Source organism: Rhamphochromis sp. 'chilingali' (genome assembly GCF_963969265.1).
Source record: "Rhamphochromis sp. 'chilingali' genome assembly, chromosome: 10".
NCBI lineage: Eukaryota > Metazoa > Chordata > Actinopteri > Cichliformes > Cichlidae > Rhamphochromis > Rhamphochromis sp. 'chilingali'.
In genome coordinates, this window is record NC_137937.1 from 27,934,581 (window position 1) to 27,957,155 (window position 22,575).

At 37.7% G+C, this 22,575-nt stretch overlaps 1 protein-coding gene across 10 annotated transcripts in view; it reads left to right on the plus strand.

Moving 5' to 3' along the window:
- Positions 1–22,575, plus strand: part of gpat2 (glycerol-3-phosphate acyltransferase 2, mitochondrial) — a 190,590-nt gene that overhangs the window by 102,349 nt on the left and 65,666 nt on the right. The window contains exon 3 of one of the 10 annotated variants that reach the window (XM_080893744.1): positions 6,731–6,812. The exons of the other annotated variants lie outside the window; for them this stretch is intronic. The gene's annotated coding sequence lies outside the window, so the exon portion shown is untranslated. The remainder of the gene's footprint in view (positions 1–6,730; positions 6,813–22,575) is intronic. 10 annotated transcript variants of the gene reach the window in all.

Consider the following 22,575-nt stretch of genomic DNA (forward strand, 5'->3'; position numbering starts at 1 on the left):
GAATAACAACAACCTCAAATTCTGGGTAGTATTGTCATCTTCCACCACATTTCTAGTACACCCACTTCTTCTCTCATCAAAGCCATCATTATCAATTTGCCGTGATTTATTCTAGACTTTTTGTGTATTGATTTATACAGTTTTAAAAATTTGGATAGCTTTCCAGGGTTGCAAACAAATAAGGTTTTGTTGGAATCTGAAATAGCAAGACTGAATGTGAGGGAGTGGGCGACAGATGGGAAGCACAGAATCTGGTTTCATGTGAATGAGCTTTTGCCGGAATTATTGGTCAAATCAATCTGAAGGCTAGGGCTGTCAACCTGCAGGGCAGGAGTAGGAGTTTTATTATATCCTTTTCCTAGAAACAGACAGACGTACACACATACACAGACTGAAACTGTACTGGTTTTTACCTTGTAAGGTCTCTTGCCAATTGCTGTAGCAGGGTTGTACTTAAAAATGTTCTTTAGTGTATTGTTGATTTGTCAACAACAAAATGTGCTTTATTGTTATTGTACAGCAAATGAAAAGTTATAAAAAGTATTCAATACATTCATAATTTGAAACTTTTGAAAAAAACTTTTTTGAAGACGCAATTTGCTTTCGTAGTGTTGCACTGGATTACCTTAACTTGTAAATATGCAATTAGTATATTACTGTATATGAGACCTCTAAGTTACATGGGACAGCCTACCTCCATTCAGTATAAGGCAGTCTTTCTCGACAGTATTAGAAAGTGCAGCATCACAAATTATCATAGACCTGAGTCAGCACAGTTCTGCTACCAGTCTTAATAAAAGCTGAACATCTTAAGGTGATGCAAGGTCCAGGGCTGTTGTGTTTCATTAGATTGTGCAGCTCTCATGTCTTATCTGATTATTTTCTGTAAGTGTATTTTTTTTTTTTCTCTAGCTGAAGCATGCCTACTTGTCTGGTGATTGTGCTATGTTCTATTTACAGGAACACATGAAGTAGAAAATTCAGTTATGGTTTCTGCATTTTCAGCAAAAAAAGTAATGCATTTCTTCTTTATGGATAAATTAAAACATGTTTGAAAAAATATTCTGTAAGTCTCTCTATCATTACAGTCACATTAGAAAAGTTTCTAAATATGTAAATATAACTGTGATTATTCAATCTAGAATTATAATAAAGACTAAAAATAAAAACTTCCAAAATATGACAAATGCAGTAAACATTCAGAGTTGATAAGCTCGCACCAGAGTCCAGCTGAATTTGATTGCAAACTTTGTGGCACACGTTGTTCTGTCATCACAAAGAAGACGTGTTAACGGCTCAGTGTTATCTTTGACCTGATTGTCGTTGCTGTGTGTGAAGGAGGGTTCAGCACACAAACACGGGCGCCAGAATGAAGGAAAGCAAATCTTAATTTTTAAAAGTGAAAAAGTAGGAGAACCAGCTTTTTGTCTTGGTCCAAAGTTATTGTGGTGCATCTTTAAAGAAAAAATACCCCTTCCCTATTGGTGGAAAAATGTACCATGTTGACCAATCAAAAAATTATATGGCAACATCTGGTATTTTGTTGTTTAGTTAGAGGGAGAAATTTTAGGAGTGACGGTGCCGAGAGAAAGCGAGCAAGCGAAAGAAAGAGGGACAGCGAGTTTTGAGACGTGAGAGATTTGTGACGTTTAGCGTGTTTGGAGTCTATAGGTAGAGGAGCTTGTAAAGAAAAGAGTCTGGACTTCTTTAAGTTGCTTGAAGACGTTTCACCTCTCATCCGAGAAGCTTCTTCAGTTCTGAAGTAGCTTCTCTGACACTTTTCTTTGCAAGCTCCTTTGACTACGATGACCTGGATGACTGAGAACCTTCACAGACAGTCTATAGTTAGTGTGTTGTCTTGTGTAGTTAGTGTGTATTGTAGTCGTTATTTTGATTTGTGTCAGTTATACAAGTGAATTTCACAGCTGCTGCAAAAACTCCACCGAAGTCAGATTGCAATGTAAATGTTGTCTCCAGGTGGAAGACAGGAGTGATACACCACCTGCTGTCAGACCTGCAGGGTTTAGGCCTGTGGTGTTCTCCTTTATCTCACAGTGAACAGAAACTATTTTTTGGAGTGGCACAAATAATTTGTGTGACTTCTTATTTGATGCAGAACACCTGATTGTTCTGTAAATAGTTTTAAATGGTTATATAAAAAACGCAGGCATTGGCTGAATTTTTAGGTAAATACAGTGGGGCAAAAAAGTATTTAGTCAGCCACCGATTGTGCAAGTTCCCCCACTTAAAATGATGACAGAGGTCAGTAATTTGCACCAGAGGTACACTTCAACTGTGAGAGACAGAATGTGAAAAAAAAATCCATGAATTCACATGGTAGGATTTGTAAAGAATTTATTGATTGATTGATTGGTAATTTATTTCAACATGTGAACAATATACAAGTACATTTAGAAAAGAAATAAGAGAGAAAAAAAATACTATACAAATTACATACAAAAAAACATTCTGATTAATTTACATGTTGAAAAGGGAGTGGGAAGAAGTATACACTTATTTAATCCCACCCCTTTGCCATAAATTATCAGTGAATATTTAGTCAGCTTCCTTACTGATATAATTTGTAATAAAAATAGTGAACAGATTTCTGATATACTATATACTATAATATCACATCATGAATTTTTTGTTTGTTTATTTGTTTTTAAATAGAGACATTCACTTAATTTAAATATTTTCCTTTTCTTTATAGATCGAGAAGATCATATTTTTATAACTCTTTTTGAACAGTTTTATGTTTGGACATTGCTTTAATTCCATATTCAGTTTGTTCCATAGTTTCACTCCATGAACAGAAACACAAAAGCCTTTTCTTGTAGTACGTACCTTCATTGTTTTGAAGTTACAAAAACCCCTTAAATTATAACTTCCTTCTTTCAACAAAAACATACTCTGAATATTACCTGGCAGTTCTTTATTTTTTGCTTTGAATAGAATTTGTGCTGTTTGGAATTTCACTATATCGTCAATTTTCAATATTTCAGACTGCAAAAATAGTGAGTTTGTATGTTCCCTATAACCTGCATTGTGGATGATTCGAATTGCTTTTTTTTGAAGAGTAAAAAGTGAATGTAATGTGGTTTTATAGTTATTGCCCCAGACCTCTGCACAATAGCTTAAGTATGGTGAAACCAGTGAACAGTAGAGAATATGAAGTGATGTTCTGTCGAATACCTGTTTTGCCTTGTTTAGTACTGCAATGCTTCGTGATACTTTGGAATGAATATATCTTACGTGAGCTCTCCAGTTAAGTTTTTCATCTATTATTACCCCCAGAAATTTATTTTCACTGACTCTTTCAATATCAACACCATTTATTTGAATCTTTGCATTTGTATTTAAACTACTATTTCCAAATAACATCAGTTTAGATTTATTCAAATTTAATGATAATTTGTTTTTATCAAGCCAGAACTTCACTTTACTTATTTCATTAGTCATATCCTCCAATAAATTCTGCAGATCATCACCAGAGCAAAAAATGTTTGTATCGTCAGCAAAGAGAACCATTTTTAATACTTTGGACACTTTACAGATGTCGTTAATGTACAAGTTGAAGAATTTTGGACCCAAAACTGACCCTTGGGGTACACCACAAGCAATGTCCATACATAAGGAGCAACCACCATTTATTTTCACAAACTGCTTTCTGTCACTTAAATAACTCCGGACCCAATCTAAAACTACCCCTCTGACACCATAACGTTCCAGTTTTCTTATTAATATATCATGATCTATAGTGTCAAATGCCTTTGTCAAGTCTATGAATAACCCAGCCACATATTGCTTTTTGTCTATGGAATTTGTGATGTATTCTATTGAATCTAATAGTGCCGATGATGTTGATCTGCTTGATCTGAATCCGTACTGACTCTCAGTGAGTAGTTTATGTTTATCTATAAATTTTTCCAGTCTGTTTTTAAACAGTTTTTCAAGAACTTTTGAGAATTGAGGTAGTAAAGAGGGTGGAAAATAAGTATTTGGTCACCTCAAACAAGGAAAATCTCTGGCTCTCACAGACCTGTAACGTCTTCTGTAAGAAGCTTTTCTGTCCCCCACTCGTTACCTGTATGAATGGCACCTGTTTGAACTCATCATCTGTATAAAAGACACCTGTCCACAGCCTCAAACAGTCAGACTCCAAACTCCGCCATGGCCAAGACCAAAGAGCTTTCGAAGGACACCAGGAAAAGTATTGTAGACCTGCACCAGACTGGGAAGAGTGAATCTACAATAGGCAAGCAGCTTGGTGTGAAAAAAATCAACTGTGGGAGCAATCATCGGAAAATGGAAGACATACAAGACCACTGATAATCTCCCTCGATCTGGGGCTCCACGCAAGATCTCATCCCGTGGGGTCAAAATGATCATGAGAACGGTGAGCAAAGATCCCAGAACCACACGGGGGGACCTGGTGAATGACCTGCAGAGAGCTGGGACCAAAGTAACAAAGGTCACCATCAGTAACACACTACAACGGCAGGGAATCAAATCCCGCAGTGCCAGACGTGTTCTGCTGCTGAAGCCAGTGCATGTCCAGGCCCGTCTGAAGTTTGCCAGAGAGCACATGGATGATACAGCAGAGGATTGGGAGAATGTCATGTGGTCAGATGAAACCAAAGTAGAACTTTTTGGTATAAACTCAACTCGTCGTGTTTGGAGGAAGAAGAATACTGAGTTGCATCCCAAGAACACCATACCTACTGTGAAGCATGGGGGTGGAAACATCATGCTATGGGGCTGTTTCTCTGCCAAGGGGACAGGACGACTGATCCGTGTTAAGGACAGAATGAATGGGGCCATGTATCGTGAGATTTTGAGCCAAAACCTCCTTCCATCAGTGAGAACTTTGAAGATGAAACGAGGCTGGGTCTTCCAACATGACAATGATCCAAAACACACCGCCCGGGCAACAAAGGAGTGGCTCCGTAAGAAGCATTTGAAAGTCCTGGAGTGGCCTAGACAGTCTCCAGACCTCAACCCCATAGAAAATCTGTGGCGGGAGTTGAAAGTCCGTGTTGCTCGGCGACAGCCCCAAAACATCACTGCTCTCGAGAAGATCTGCATGGAGGAATGGGCCAAAATACCAGCTACTGTGTGTGCAAACCTGGTAAAGACCTATAGTAAACGTTTGACCTCTGTTATTGCCAACAAAGGTTATGTTACAAAGTATTGAGTTGTATTTTTGTTATTGACCAAATACTTATTTTCCACCCTGATTTACGAATAAATTCTTTACAAATCCTACCATGTGGATTCATGGATTTTTTTTTTTCACATTCTGTCTCTCACAGTTGAAGTGTACCTCTGGTGCAAATTACTGACCTCTGTCATCATTTTAGGTGGGGGAACTTGCACAATCGGTGGCTGACTAAATACTTTTTTGCCCCACTGTAGGTGTTTGCAAAACGTGTGCATAATTTTTTTAAATTGCATTTCAAGTTATGAAAATGATTCGTTAAGCATGTTTGTGGTTGTTATAGTAAAAATTATCATTTTTTTCTACTCAGATTTTGGTTTTTTTGTCTGAATTTAGAACAATTGTGTTAATACAATATGTCAAGATAAAAAAATGTAAATTTAGACATGTTAGGTTGTGTTGAAAAGAATGATATGAAACAGGGCAAGATAAATGGTTTTTAAAGGTGAAATATAGAGGTAAAATCAAAAGTAGTCAAAAAGGGCCAATTATGCCCTGGACCCCAGAGGGTTAATATATTGCTATTTCTGTTATTTTCTTCTTGGTTTTTTCCAACCATATTACCAAATTTCAATAATTTGTTGTGATATCTAAACTAGTCAGGACTACTGTCTTTAAACCAGTTGATCCACCTGTTTTTTGTTTTTTGTTTTAATCTGAAAGTAGTTTTTGTATTTTTATACTTACTGCATTTTGCAATTTAATTCATTTTTATTGTATTCCTGGGACAATTTTTTACAATATCACTTGAGACTTTCTGGGTTTGGCTTACATATTGTTTGTCTTGGCTCTTATATGAAAGCATTACCATACATGTCTGTGAAGGTTCTCAGTCATCCAGGTCATCGTAGTCAAAGGAGCTTGGAAAGAAAAGCGTCTGGACTTCTTTAAGTTGCTTGAAGACGTTTCACCTCTCATCCGAGAAGCTTTTTCAGTTTCTTCTTCATTACCATAAATCTACAGTTTGCAGTAACTTGTTCTAAGACCTTTGTTGTTACTGTCAATAGTTGTTGGATTCATTTGTCAGTCAGACAAATTGATGATGACCTAACCCTGACTGCCACTTGGACTTTATTGATTAAGGCAGGATGAGTTAAATGTGCTGAAACAAGAGAATTAGACCACATTTCAATAGCAGTTCTTGTATCCAATTCTTTTTGTGAGCTCTTGGTAAGGAACAGAGCAATCCTTGGAATCTTGCTAATTTTGGAGAGCCACAATGATTGAAGATGATTTGATTGGTAGTCTCCAGAAGGGAACTTCATAAATTAGAAAGTTATGGCCTGATTATCACATAAATTGCCCGTTAAATAGATTTTACTTTCTTGGCAGTGTGCATGCTTGAATTATATATGTGTGTGGAGTGGGAGAGTCAGAAAGTGAGATCCATTCATGATAACTTGCTCACCATTACTTGTATCAATGGCGCAGATAATGCTGGTGTGGTTCTTTTATTACCGTCATCAGTTTTATTGCTGTTGTTAATACTATGGTTTGTTCCCCTGGCAGTCTAATGCAGAAGAGATGAGTGGATCCATCACAGCTAGATTGGGTCCTGGAGGAGAAATAACCAGCGTCAGGCACAATGAGAGTTGGGTAACGTGAGCGGCAGAAAGAGATAAAACGCAATAACGAGAGAATCAGGTGATATGAAAAAATGAACAAAATAATTGAACAAACAAATGGAAAGAGATGAATGATTTGTCAGGAGAGAGGAGCTGAAAGGGAAAGACCAGAGGAAATGGGCTTTCTCCCTTCTATAGGCTTAAAAGTGATTTTAACTTCAGAAAAACAACAACAAATATCCACACAAAGGCTGTCTTTTTTTTTCTTGAGGGTGAAAGAGTGAGCTTTTGCAGGGAATGAGGAGTGTCAAGATGAGAATTATAGAAAGACTGCCAAAGCAAATAAAGTGAATGCTTTACTTTTGTCTGTGTTGCTGAATAAAGCACTATCAGCACTACCAAGACCAGAGTCTCTCTAATACTGATACAAACTGCTGTGTCTCCTGCTGTAACTCATTCGTTTCACTGATGGAAACCTTGGCAGAAGACAAGATGTGTTGGATTAGGTTTTGTTTTTTGTTTTTTTTGTTTTTGTCTTTTACTGCAGCCGCTCATCATTGTGCACTTTATTAAGTACTCAACATTACAGAGAATAGGTTGGTTCAACAGCTTGATGCAAAGACGTAACACACATAGCCACCAGTCCCAATTTATTAAACTATATCACTAATTTATGGCAAGTTGAAGACAAACAAGAGGCTGTTCAGTTTCAGTCACTGAGTCCGCTACTGGAGCTCAGAGTTAGGAATGCAAATTTTAAACTTACTACTAGCACTGTTGCCTCACGGCAAGAAGGTACTGGGTTAAAGACATGCCATTAGTGGGGTTAGGTTAATTAGTTCTAAATTGCCCATACATATGAATGTGAATGGTTATCTGTCTCTCTGTGTTAGCCGTGTGAAAGACTGGCAATCTTCTTCTCACCCTATGGCAACTAGTATAGGCTCCAGCACCCCCATGATCCTGACTTGAATAAGCGGAAGAAATGGATGGATTTTACTATTTCTTCTTCCTTTGGCTGTTTGTTTAGGGATTGTCATAGCAGATTTTCTTCCTCTATCTCACCCTGTCCCTTGCATCTTCTGTCACTTCAACCGACTGCATGTCCTTTCTCACTACATTCATAAACCTCCTGTGTTCTCTTGTTCATTTCATTTTGTCTGGCAGCTCCTTATCCACTATCCTATGTTCTAAAATAAAACAGTTTTTCACCCCTGACATGTACTGTTGGGAATTTGAAGAACAGAACGCCACTAAAATTAAAAATTTAATGGCAAAAATTCCAGTAATGGCTTTAACTCTCCCAGGAATTTCTAAAGTATTAAATACAGTAACTAACTTGCAGTCTTCCATAGTATATAACCTGTAACTTTAGAACTATTTAGTTATTGTAGGTTTGTATTAAATAATCATCATACCTGATCTACATGTTGTATTGATTCTTTAGTTTATGAGCTGCTGGCAACAGCAGATGTTCATCTGTAACAGATGTCCACAAATATAGTCAGAGAAAGTTTAATATAGTCAGGGGAAATCTGTCATGATTTACTATCATCTCTAAAATGTTTTAATATATCAGTTTAGTTGTAATGTTCTTGGAAGCATGTGTAATCAGAGTCCTGCTGCTCTTTCTAAACGTCAGCAGCGTTAGCAGCTAAAGCTAATCGCTGCTGACAGAGACGAAGCTCCCGGCCTCTGTTAGCATTTTGAAATCCGAGTTTAGCGCGAGCCTTTGCTAACCGTTTAAACTGGACAGGGTCTCATTTGGAAATTGAGATTTAAATGGTCTCAGTCCTTCAAAATGATAACTAGCATTACTTTTTTTTATATATACTGGTGAGAGAATTTAACATTTGGAAGCATTAGTCAACAGCAAAATGTACCAGCTGTGATTCACTATAAGTTGCTTGATTAGATTATTTTCAATAAACAATGACTAAATAAAAAAACAAAAAATGATTAAAAAAATGGAACAAGCACTGTTTTCATGTTTGTATTAGTCCATCATCGCTACCAGGTCTCAACACCTCAGTTCCCCAGTCTAGATCCACACAGACTACCTTTTGAGCAGAAGGGACCGATATTTTTAAGTTGAGGGAACCAATGCTAGAGGTGGAGGGAAAAAAAATCAATACAACATAGTATTGTGATATTCTCCTGAGAACCGAGGGAGGTTGGGAGGGGGCAGCAGGGAGGAGGAGGAGGTGGTATCTTTGATTTTGGTTTATCTTTAGGGTGGCTCAAATAAGTCAGACCAAAGATATAGACCAAAAACAAATGACCACTATAGAGGACATGAATAATTGGGCTGGGTCTCATGCGGATTTATTATTATCTCAGGATGTGATATTGTATCATTTCAGGGAATCCAAATATCAGTATTTCATTAAATAAACTTAAATACTTAATAGTTAACACAGATTGACAAAGTTGAACTTCGAGGGCATAATTACCTTTGAAAAAAGGTGATAAATTGCAAAAGAAAAATGCAATAATATGTATCGTGAATGATATTATTGTATTGTTGTGTGTCTGGTGATCCCCACCTCTAACTGATGCTGAAAGTAATGATAATAATAATGATAAGTGTTACAGTTTTTTGTACTTCACATCAGGAAAATGTTGTGGCCACAGTGGATTTTAGTATATATAGGATATGTGTAGGAACAGGTGTTGGTGTAAAGAGAGGCTGGAATGCTACCAGTATAACTGCTCATCACTGTTTTTAGAACCCAGATAAAGGCCACACAGAATTCCAGTAGCAGACACATCTCTACATCCACTGTGCAAATCAGGCCCTTGTGGTCAAATAGCTGCTAAGAAACCACCACTAACAAGCAGAAGACTTTTGCTTGGACCAAGAAACACAAGAAATGGGTATTAGACCTGTGCAAATCTGTGCTTTGGTCTGATGAGTCCTAATGAGATATTTGGTTTCACCCCTCATGTCTCCCGCAATTAGCTGGGCTGACCTTATGGAATATGTTAGGTTAACTGAAGACGAGCTGGAACCATGCAGCTCAGGCTGAAGCCGGCGAAACGGCTGTCTCACTGGATTATAGAAGTTATATAGCAATACAACTTAAAAACACAATACAAGTTATAAACAATAAGAATTTAAAAACTAGGCATAGAAGGCGTAGAATTAAGACATGTAGGATAGGGTGAACAAGTGGGTCTTCAACATAGTTTTAAAAACCTCCACAGAGCATGCCTGCCTAATATCGTGAGGGACGTTGTTCCACAAAAATGGGGCATGAAAAGAAAAAGCAGGCTCTCCAATAGTCTTTTTTCTGGCGCTAGGTAGTACTCAGCTTTAAGAACTGACAGAGGCGAGGCTGCCCAACACTGGCGCCACCAGGCCCTCTGACCACCACCAGTAGGAAACAGGTGAAGCGTCTTGCCCAAGGACACAACGACCGAGACTGTCCGAGCTGGGGCTCGAACCGGCAACCTTCCAATTACAAGACAAACTGCCAACTCTTTGAGCCACGATTGCCATATTGGTGATGGGTTTGGAGTAATATAACATGTGCTTTTGCCCATTTCTGTTACAGTGGTGGATGTTCCTATTAAACCTGGCCAAAGTTTCACACATCAGCATATGTACAAGTAATTCCTATAAGCCTAAAGCTTGAGCTTCAAACTGCTCTAAATGCAGGGTTGGAGACTGCAGAGGGTTTTTTTTCTACGCTGGTTTTAGGGAATAGGGAAGAGTACTGAAACAGCTCATTTTAGACAGTGGTTGAACTAATTATGCAAATACTTTAATAGAGTCTAAGGATAAAAATACGGAGCTGGAAAGACCCCATTTGTCGTTACAAGTTAAGTCGTTGGTGTTTTTCAAGCGGTTGCTTTTACATATTTCTGTTGTTAGCTTTCTGATAAAATGTACGGGAAAAAAAACAATCAGATATTGGATTAACTCATCCATGACATGGAAATGTTGATATGCATCGGCACTAAAAGCCTCAATCAAGTACACTATTTGAAATGATGCTAAATATTGTATCAACCTCCTTGCCTAGTTGTTGTGATATGAGTAGAAAATCTGAGGCGGTGGAAAAGAGGACGACTGTTATTACCAGGCAGAAGAAGATGGTGCAGATAAGCGAGTGATAGCAAACGGGAAAAAAATGTAATAAGAGGAAAGGCAGCAGATGACAAGAAAAAAAAAAAGGCAGAATTTTAGAAAAGGAGAAGACAGATGGTGATGGGAGAAGAGACTCAATATAGACCAGTTTCAGTCTGTGTTTCACATTAGCAAATGCAAAGCAAATGAGGAAAAATGTTTCTTTAGTTCTTTGTCGTGCTGGTTAAAATTCAAGAGAAGCAAGAAGAGGAGACTTGAGTGCCAAAGAAGCAGAGTTAGGAGGAGCAGAACAGAGAGAAGGATGACGGTAAGACAGAAGATGTTTAGGCAGTGTTTTGTAGTGTAATTAGAAGAGCTCTTACCCTGAGCTGTCATTGGGGATGTTTCTTTTCTCCACTTGAGTGCTTGGTTGTTTATCTGCACAGCTGGTTGAGAGAGGAAAGGGGCAGGGGAGGAAAAAAGACTAAATGTGCAAGTTGGAAACAGAGGAGGAAAGCGCTGGGAGTGTGTTGTGTTTTTGAAGAAAAATATGTGCACACCTGTGGAGGAGCTCATCACTTGTGCATTCTAAGATCTATGTGCATTTAACAGTATGCGACCCTATTAGCTACACTGCTGGGCTTTGATAACTGCACAATAAGGTAAAGAAAATAACTCACTTTGGAAATGATAAATTAGAAATTATAGGTTACTGATGTTTTTCTTTGTACATTCCTTGTATATAATTGCTTTTTCATCCCATTTAATTGTTACAGATCTTTGACAATGGAGAGATACAATAGTATAACTAAAGAAGCCTTAGGTCAATTGGGATAGTCTCTACAACTCTCGTTATTAAACGTCTTTAAACTTTTTCTTTACTTTTTTGATGTGCGTTTGATGTGTATAACAAAAATTGAGGCCTTTTAATTGGAGAACTGCCTTATGCTGCTCAGAAGTGAGTTGACTTTGAATTTGCTGGCTATAAGACAAAAAAAAGTCAGTGTTTTCAAAGACCTATCCATCAGAAGCTGCCAGAACCACATCGCACATTTTTCAGTGAGAGTGAACAAAGAAATGATCTTTATTTGTGATGAGCTAGAAAGACCAGCAGAAGGGTGTGATAAAGTGTCAAGTTGTTCAGATGAGGAGTAGTCTGCACTGAGAAACTGAAGTCACAAAAATCACAGCTTTATTTCTCGTCTCAGCGTCCCCTTTACCTTTTATTTTTTCTTTCTTTTGGTGCAGGAGAGAAATGGAAACTGTATACAGTATAGAAGCAAAGGTCACTTTGCCCTGACAAGAATGTTTTGTTAGAAAATGTGAACTGTTCATGAGTTGGGTGCTTAATACCTTAAGGTTATATAGTTCAGAGTACAAGGCTCACTGCACACTAGAAGACAAGCCCAAACTACAAATTAGGGCCCACTACACAAAAACAGAAATGATATAAAATAAATATCTGCCATTTAAAATTTTATAGCCAGTGTAGTGTCATGCCTGCACACAGTATTGCAGGCATTCATACAGAGTTTACATTTTCTCTAGTTTACTAGTTTTCGAGCAATTTAAGATTTGAAAATGTCCACACTGAAAAGAATTCTTGTGTGGTCGGTTTTGTTGGAAAAATATCTTTGAGGTGAAGAGTGATATTGTTGTCCTTGCCTGTGCTCTCTCTGCTGAACACCAAATGGTGGTGGACGGCTCACACCTACTATTACACGCCTCCACTACACCGAACAGATGAAGAAAATAAAGGCAGCTGACAAAAAGACCACATAGTCGATGTGGGCAGTGGAGGTAATTCATTCATTTAAATGCACACTTGGGTCTCTAAGATTTATAACTAATTATATTGCTGTCGGGCATTTCAAATCCAGCTTTAACACCAATGAAATCCTTTATTACAATGTGGGTTATTAATACTATAAATCCTTTAAATTATCTAATCTCCTGACTAACTTCCAAGCTCCATAGATTCTAATGATCCCCAAAACACTTTTAATATTATTTTATGTTAAGTAAAGTGGCTCTTTTATCTGTTATTGTTATTTCAAATGCAACACTAATTGAAAAAAATATCTTCTTGTAACTAACATATTTGAAATGAGGAATAGTCATTAAATACTGCTGTGAGTATGGTTCAAATCTGTTGAATTTAGGCAAAAACCTTCAGTAGAGGTGAGACACCGTTAACTACCTTTTGCTTTCTTTTTCAATTTCTTTGAAACTTGCGAGGAATGATTTCTAAGGATCTGTGCTGTGCTGTAGACTTCTTACTGATCAAATGGATATTTTAAAAAAATTGTGATATGTGACAAATAAGTAAAGAAACACAATAGTTACAGGTGATCCAAGCCACAGCGCTCTGCATGGAAAACTCAAGACATGTTCTGAGACATGTTTGAAAGTGATGAGCAGGCCCAAGTGATTAGATTTTTTCAAAATGCCAAAAAGAAGAGATCAAACTGACTTTGAAAGAGGGTTCATGTTCAGTGCAAGGGCGGCAGAAGCTTTGGTCACATAGTCTGCTCGGTTGGCTAGTGTCTGAATAGTAACAATGACTAGAGTGACACTTCTGCACACATCTGATCTACTGGAAAGATATCAGTGAAAATTATGAGCAGTGCACATTTAACAGTGATGCTCATGTATTAGAAAAGACAGAAGTGCAATTATTCCTCAGGTGACTGAGATTCCCCCCAAATAGGGAGAACAATCCCGTGACAGTTACATAGAGAAGAACATTACATTTGGGTTACAGTGCACAAATCCTTCATTACATCTGAAAAGTCAGTGATGCAAAAATCATAGAGGTCTGCAAAGATGAGTCATCCTTCACTATATTCTTGACAAGTGGGCGAGTGTATGTGTGATGCAGACTAAATGAACAGTACAGACTTGACTGCTTTAGCGTTAGGGGATCCAATAACTCAGTTAATGTTGTTGGGGGTATATTGCTAACACTGTTTTGGTCCACATGTCAGCCTAAAGGGATGGGTCACTGCAAATCAAGACCAAGTTGTTATAAGTGATCGCGGGGATTGGGAAGCTCATCTTGTAACCGGAAGGTTGCCAGTTCGATCCCCTGCTCTGTCTGTCTTGGTCGTTGTGTCCTTGGGCAAGACACTTCACCTGTTTCCTACTGGTGATGGCCAGAGGGGCCGATGGCGCGATATGGCAGCCTCGCTTCTGTCAGTCTGCCCCAGGGCAGCTGTGGCTACAACTGTAGCTTGCCTCCACCAGTGTGTCAATGTGACAGTGAATGAATAGTGGAATTGTAAAGTGCTTTGAGGGTCTTGAAAAGCGCTAAATAAATGCAACCTATTATTATCACCTTTCAGGAAATATTTCTACCTGGATGAAAGTGGTTTTCTAAAATCGATAGGGCATAAAGCATCACTGAATGGGCTTTAAAGACTACTGAAGACAGCTGAATACATATAGAGCATGCTTGATATCGTCCAAGCTATAATTAAACTTTGACTGAGAAGATATTTCTGAAAATAATAAAATTTCACCCCACCAGTAGACGTTCAATGCAAAGACCCAATTTATTATCTCTGCCATTATACAGTGCCCAAATACTTACTAAGATCATTTTTCGATGAGGTCTAATCTATATACCCCCTTGTGCTTGGATGTTGCAAAAATTCACTTTCAACACAAAGTTCTTTTTTTTTTTTTCTTTTTTTTTAGCTCATCTGTCTGAAGCACCGGCAAGCTTACGTGATTGTCTGTCCACAGTTCACAAAGATCTCTGATCCTCCTCCAGTATTAGTCAGTATTTATTGAAACTTGTACAAAACGATCCACCCAAACTGTGCTCAAGATCACTGTCTGCAAGCCTCCATGACTTCACCGTGGATTTTTAATTGCCATTGTGTTTTAGTCATTGTGTTCACCCCCCACCCCTCCGCGTTTCTCTGTCTTTCTGCCAAAATCTGATAAATTCTTGGTGTGTAAGGCCATCACATGCACACGAGGCCATATAGCATTGTGTGCAACATTTCTATGTTGGTTATTTACTAGGCTGTTGTCACAACCAGCAACTAAGATTATGAACTCTACCAAGAAATCCCTTGTAAGGAAGGCTATTGATTGCCTGTCTTCATAAAGCCCTTCTGAATGGGTTGTTTTTATCTTACATCAGCTGAGTTTATACCTGACAGGATAACAAATATGCCAAGTGCTGGAGGACCTTCAGGTTAGATTTGAGTAAGAAAAATCTCCTTTTAGGTTGAGCACCCTGGGATACATGTTAAGCTGTGCTACAGCGAGAGAAAACCATAGACACAAACAGGTTTAAACCATCAAACACAACTTTTACACTCAAGAGGTCGGCCAAACCATGTTTACAAGACATGAAAGATACTGAGGCAGATGGACTCACATCATCAGTGACGTAAAAGCTGGTGATGCACAGTTGAATGCCAAACAGAAGCCTTTGAGACAAGTTCAGTGCGGCTAAATTATTTATATATCAACTACAGGTCTATCTACTGACTTCCAAAGAAACATTATAGTTATAAATCATCTGATTCATTTGTCACCTAATGTGGCACTGCTTGACGTCAGCGTAGTTATATTTCTACCCAGTTTATGGTTTTTAATATGAATCTTTTCTTTTGGCCGTGTGTCTCAGCAGCCCAAGTTGAAACACTTTGCCAGTTTTAGTGTAAATTATTCACAGTTGCATTTTCAATTTTGTTTTCCAATTACATTTCCTGGTACAAATGAAGGTTAACACATCAAATGGACCCAAGCGTATTGTTCAGGTGAAAACCAATTTGTAGTCCTCCCCAGGTGACATCAATGGGGGCAGCAGCGTTGCAAACAGAACATGGTCTGACTAGGCTGCTGCCTGTTTAATTTGTTTCCTGTTTAAAAAAAAACCCCCAAACATTTGTCACTGAAATTGAAGTGTGAGGACTTGAAATGTAAGTGCCTTCAGTACTTTAAATAAAAGTGCCCTCTTCATTTTCTTTCTTTTTAAATGAAATCACATGAATGAGATGGGATGTTGAAAATCACAACTATGATAGTCTTATTCATTCAGTGCTGGTAACCCAGAAGATAAGTTTACAGTCTGTTCGTGAATCCTGTGTGACATAATTTCTTTTACAGCTGCAAATATCCTGGAGCATTCGACAGCCAAATTTATCAGTGTATGCCCCTAACCCCCCCCCCCCCCCCAAAAAAACCCCCTAACATCCAAGTTACTGCGTGAATCTGCACTGCTGTCCATTTTAGAGTATCCTTAGGGCATTGAGCAAGCTTTGCACTCGTTTCAAACTGCTTGTCATTTGCTCAGATAGCTTCAGAAATTTCCACACCTTTCCAGTGTCAGATAAGGCCCTGTCAGTGTTCGATTTCTGTGATTTCACATTCTCACCCACTTCACGCTATGTTTGGCCAGCTGTGAAGAGTGAATTAGCAGCCAGGCATTGTACTTTATCCTGCGCACAACAATATGAACAACAGAGTGCAACACTTCAAAATTTCTTCCTGGAGAGACTTTCATTAAAAGTTAAAGCAATAGCCAGTAATATCCTCATTCTCTTGACCAACTTTTTACTCTGACTTTGAGTGTTGTTAACTCTTTGGGTTTCTTGAACTGTAATTTATACAAGAGCTATGTCTGCTTTTGTAGAACCAGGACTTCCATCAGTGCTTTACAAGCCCAGTGGCCCATCTGGTTTTAGTTAACCCCCCTCAGACTGAAGTATTGGAAATTTTAAAATGAATATAGAGGTTTTAAAGATGTTAACAAAAGCTGCGAACATTAAGCTCACAGATATATAGGCTCAGAAACCAGTTGGCAACCCCCCAGTCAATCTCCAGTTGCTAGGAAAAGATGTGCATTCCCCAAACAATCGTTGAGTTTTTGCTGGCTTTTCGAAGGAAAAATTGGTCTTCTTTGTGATTGCTTTGGCTGCTATCATATTACCTCAGTTGCCCGTAGGCTGGGCACTAACTTGTCTACGAATAGTTGCCAACTACAGAGTAAAAGTTGTCCCTTAAGGCTGTTAAACGATCGTGGCTCAAGAGTTGGGAGTTCGCCTTGTAATCTGAAGGTTGCCGGTTCGAGCCCCGGCTCGGACAGTCCTGGTTGTTGTGTCCTTGGGCAAGACACTTCACCCCCATTGCCTACTGGTGGCGCCAGTGTCCGGCAGCCTCGCCTCTGTCAGTGCGCCCCAGTGCAGCTGTGGCTACAACGTAGCTTGCCATCACCAGTGTGTGAATGGGTGGATGACTGAATGTGTAAAGCGCTTTTGGGGTAAGTAAGTGGACTAAGTAAAGCGCTCTACAAATACCCTTAATGTTCGCAGCTTTTGTTAACATCTTTAAAACCTCTATATTCATTTTAAAATTTCCAATACTTCAGTCTGAGTGCCCAGCCATTTACCATTAAACGGCAAACACCTTGTGTAAAAACAACATGAAATTCAGAATTTCGAGATGCAAACCTTGCCGCCCACAAAAAACAAACTGAGCCGGTTCTGATTTTGCTAACGAAAAAAGGAGAAAACGAAGATTCTAGGTTTTTCTGATTCTAAAAAGAAAGCTGCAGGGAAAATTTAATGGTTTGATCAAGGAGGTGAAGCTGTATTACGTGTCCGTAATACAGCTTCACCTCCTTGATATACATATTTCAGGATGTCAGTGTCGTGTTTGATCTTTGTGCTGGCAGAGTTGGGACCATATCTAAGGAGGCAGAGAAATAATTTTAGAGACTTAACCTACCTGGAGAAGCATCTAGCTGTGTGTCTGAGGTAAAATAGGATTATTTAAGTATTCGTGTTTTTTGCTGTGTGATTGCTGAGATATGTTTATACACATCCCAAATATCGGAAAAATCTAACTCAAAACCGCAAAATAACTCCTGCAAGTTCATCCATTGTAATTATTTGTAATGATTTGTAATGACGACCACAGAAATCTGTCTGTAACCAAATATGTAACAAGTTATTTTTTTTCTTTCTTTGCAGCATTGTATGCCTCCATTCCTATTATATTTTATAGCCAAAATATCCAGAAACTACTTGCCAATCTGTCTGGAATACACATTTTCCCCAATGACACGTGTTTGTCAGCTGCTCTTTTGGTTATTATTATTATTATTTGTTACTAGCGAACTGATGCCATGATCGTGGTTTTACAAATGTATAAACAGAAAAACTAAACTATTACGAACTCCGCAGTAGCACCAAAGCACAGATGTTTGGTTTGTGCCACATGATTAGGACTAGTGCTAAATTAAATGAATACAAGACTAAATGTCCCTGTTTCCGGTGGGAGCCTCGGGGGGTTTTAGGCATAAATGGTACTCTTCTGTCCGCCAGATAAAGTTGTTGCACTGCTCAGCATTTGCTTCACTGTTCTTCTCTTTATTTTCCATTGAAAATAAAAGTTGTATTTATTCAATATTTCCCAAAGGGCCGCCACAGCAGATCCGCATGTTTGATTTGGCACAGATTTTATACTGGATGTCTGTCCTGATGCAATCCTTCTATTTATCCGGGGTTTGGATCTGCACCAGGAGTACACTAGTTTGGGACCCTGAGGCTTGGTTTGTCTCTTATCTGTCTGAAACTGGGAATATCTGCCGTGAAAGAAATCTGTGAAAGAAATCTATACACTATGGAACTAGAGCTGGGCGATAGAATGATAACGATATGTATTGCGAAATAACTTTTCCTCGATAGAAAAGTTAAACTATTGCGATAGGCCTCATCTCTCTTGTCCTCTTAAAAAAAAAAAAGAAAAAAAAAAGAACAACCAATCCAAATTAACTAGCGCAGAGCCGAACCAATCGCCGAACCAATCGTTCCAATGCAGGTGTTCTTGGAATCCATCCTACCTGACAAACCATCCTACCCGTTGTTTCTACGCATGCGCACAACACGAAATTCAGTGGCAAACCGTCCTACCGTTGTGAATATAAGCTACAAACATACTCTGATGGGTAAAATTATGTGCCAAACTGTCCTACCTTTGTATATGTGATGTACAAGCATACTTTAACTGCTAAAATTAAGTGGCGAACCATCCTACCTTTGTGAATATGAGCTAGAAGCATAATTTTACAGCTAGAATTAAACTGTTTGAAAAGCTAAGCTATACAACAAGGAGAGATTGAGAATTTCCTTTTAGTTCTCAGTTTATTTGATATTGACAAAAGTTAGTCAATTTTGTCTGTTCTTCTGTAAAACAAACTAAGATTTATTTTTACAATTAATATTTTGTTTCTAAGTGGAATTGACAATTTAGTAGTCTGTTTTGTTTGTTCTATTTTGAAACTTAAACGCTTTAGCGCAGGGGTGTCAAACTCAAATACACAGTGGGCCAAAATTCAAAACTGGAACAAAGTCGCGGGCTAACATTAATATTTATTGAAAAAAAAAAAAAAAATCTTCCTCCAGGTATAAGAATGGATCTTTTCTTATGGACTCAAATAAGTTTTGCTGGAAAACTGAATATGGAACAAGCAAAGCTTTATACTAAACAATATATATATTAGCTGTATAATACCAGCAGGCCAGCTCTAATAGTAATTTGGTATGGCTTCGCGGGCCAAATGTAATTAGGCTGCGGGCCAAATTTGGCCCGCGGGCCAGAGTTTGGGACCTGTGCTTTAGCGGCTGCCTTTTGTGTAGTTTGCAATATTTGCCTTTATTTATCTGAAAAAGTCTCATGTTCCTTAAGTACATATACCCTGTTGAACTTATTATGGGAAATAAATATTTAAATCAAAACAAGCTGCTGATTAGTTCACATTTTATTTGTGAGCAACGGCACATTTAAATCTTACAAATATAGTTATTTGGCTTATATCGTGATAGATATCGTTATCGCCTGAAATGAAAAAAACATATCGTGATATGAAAAAATCTTATATCGCCCAGCTCTATATGGAACCTTTATTTACATTACAGCATCACAGAAACGTGTTTTGGTTAAGTGTTTGTCCAAGAGACCGTGTTTTTACTAAAAAATATTGACACTGACATGCATCTTACTATGTAAAATTATTCAATTTTGTTGGATGGTGACTTAGATCAATCAATTGTTAACTCAAAGTGTTTTAGTTCACCTTTTTATTCATGTCAATATTATTAGCTTGTAAACCACAGTGTTCTTAACCCAGTAGTTAAAAACACTGAAAACTCAGTCTCAGTAAATGAGGAGAATTAAGGCCAGTTAGCACTGAGTTACAGCTGCTGTTACTTTCTATGTGTTGACAGTTGTTGATGTTGCCTTTTGAAAGAAATTTGGCACATTTTGTGCCGATTCAGAAAATAATTAGACATTTTCTGAAGGCTGCAAACACACTTGAACAATTTTAGATGTTGCTTTAATTGATGGATTTAGATCGATGGCTTGAAGTAGAATTGTGTTTCTTTTCATCTTTTATCCACTAGTGACCACCCGAGGCTAGGTGAGGAGAGCGTATTGAGTTCTACACCACAGTGTCTATATTTATATCCAAGGAAAAGAAAATGTCTTGATTTTGATTGATATGTTTTCTTTAAGACACCAACTCTTTACAAAAAGTTATTTATTAACAGCGACATACACCCTACTCTGTAATCTTGCTTTGTAACCAGCATTTTATCAAATTGTACCTTGGATCAGTTGTCAACTGGTGTCAGTACAGTTTCAGTTCACCTTTTTATTCATGGAATCAATATTGTGAGCTTGTTATCCTTATAAATCTGTATTTGGTATTAAAAAAACCTAAAAACTCAGTGTCTAAGAGCATACAATCAGCAAACCAAAATCGTGAAAATCAATTAGGCTAGCTAAATAATGTTTATGTCGGTTAATTTATTGTCTTCCACTCAGTACTGTACTTTCTGATCCTTTGAATAGCTGCAGTTGTTTATTGATAGAAAGTAAAATATTAGGGTTGTAATATTTTAGAACTTTGTGTGGTTTTAGATGAGAAGGGTAATAAATTTATACAGCAATGTATTTAAAATAAGGATTCAGTAAAATGTTAGGTTCATTAATTGTGGATAATTAAGGTCCGTTAGAAATGGCACAAGTCTGTTTCAGATTTCAGGTATTTCTTTGAGGGATTTATGTGGATTAGAGATGGCACGATACCACTTTTTTATGTCCGATACCGATATCATAAATTTGGATATCTGCCGATACCGATATGAATCCGATATAGTGTTTTTTAATCAACAAAACTGTTTTTTAAATATCTTGCTGCATTTTGTATAAGTTCATACTCAAGTTTAAAACAACAACTACACTAAAGCTATTCTGTTATACCTGTATGCAAAAAAAAATATTTCATAGTTCAGCAATACTGATCAATAGGGCTGCTCGATTATGGCAAAAATGATAATCACGATTATTTTCACTGAAATTGAGATCACGATTATTTGACGATATTTATTTAACCCTTTAAGACCTACTATAGAACCAAGTCCACCAGAGCTTATATTATTTTTATTTATTTTTTTTACATGCTGTAGTGCCATTTGTGGGAGCATTTCAAGTTGCTATACATCAATACAACTGTTATAGCCCATATTTTAATAATATGTATGCATTAAGTGCATAGTAATTACATAAATTGCAAAAAAGTGCAATAAACTACAAAAAAAATTGAAAATCGCTTTTGTTTTGTTTACATATATTTCTACTTGGAGAAGTTTAAGAGGTTTATCCCTCAAAACTTTAAATACAATAAAGTTGCAAAAAATAGTTTCCCACCACAGGAAATTTATTTTGAGTGTCTTCATAGTTTTATTTTGGAGATACAGCAATTTTTATATACTGCAGGAAAAACAAAAAACAATCCTATGATGCAAATTTGCAAAGAAAACAGCATGTGCATCATTTCACTGTGGGAAGTGTTACGAACAGCTGATAGGAACGGCAAAGCGTGTTTCTGGAATATTATGTTTTTGTTCCTGCAAGCGCTTTTTATGCAATTTTTGCAAAGCTATATGTGGAACGAAACCGTGACTGAGGACAAGCTGATGGCATCAGATGTAAGTACAACTCCTCCGGTTTCATATGCAAAACAAATTATTGCGCTAGCTTACACGGTTCAGGTTCTACGGGGATTTAAAAATAGTTACACAAAACGGAGCGTGCTGCTCTGACCGGCTTTAAAGGGTTAACAATGACTTTAAAAAAATAATATAAAATAGTGTGCAACACCACTGAAGTTTTTTTTTTTTTTTTTAAACTCTCTTTTCAACCAACGGCAGTCACTCTCCAAATAACTTCTGCTTAGCTTTCCGAGCTTCCCTCGGGTCCTTTTAATCAGCGGTCTCCAACCTTTTTTGCGCCACGGACCGATTTATGCCCGACAATATTTTCACGGACCGGCCTTTAAGGTGTCGCGGATAAATGAGGGAGGGGCTAATAATCGGCTCAGTCATTTTTAATGATCGTTGAAAGCCCAGATCGTAATCGTGATTAAAATTCGATTAATTGAGCAGCCCTACTGATCAATCTAATAAACTTAAACCTACACCATCCTCCCTATTCTGGTATTTTAAAGAGTACTTAGCATAAATATTAAGCAACCTAACTAATAGGGTTCCAACTCCCAGCAACAACAAAAATAAATAAATAAAAAATAGGGAACCACCCCTCACGCTCCACCTCATGATGCTTAATCGACGTAATCAACCTTAATTTGATGCAGTGTGAAAAAAAAAATGCACAGAAATCAATTATTTTTC